Here is a 388-nt window from a genome sequence, read left to right as displayed (position 1 = left end):
AGAGCGCGGCAGGCGAGCGCGCAGTCCGGGCCGGGCCCCTGGGCGGCGGGGAGAGGGGCGGGGAGGGGTGCGCGGGGAGGGGCGAGCGGGGCGGGGCGCGCGGGGCGCGCGGGGCGGGGCGCGGCGCGGGGGCGCGATCCCAGGCGCACGGGGCGCCCCTCCGGCTCCCGGGCCTGGGGCGGGGGCCTGCCCGGCTCGCTCGGATCTGCCAAGAGCTGGAGGAGAGCGGGGTGGCGGAGAGCGCGGGGCCGCGTCCGGGGTCCCCAGGGCGGGCCCCCCACGCCCGGCGCCCGGGGCGGTGACACCACCTGCGGGGGCGGGGCGGGGGCGCTGAGGCAGGGCTTCCCCCGCCGGACGTGACGTCACGCCTCCCGCGCGCCTATCAGGG

This window comes from Bos taurus, chromosome 3, assembly GCF_002263795.3.
Source record: "Bos taurus isolate L1 Dominette 01449 registration number 42190680 breed Hereford chromosome 3, ARS-UCD2.0, whole genome shotgun sequence".
NCBI lineage: Eukaryota > Metazoa > Chordata > Mammalia > Artiodactyla > Bovidae > Bos > Bos taurus.
Note: the sequence above shows the minus strand (reverse complement) of the source record.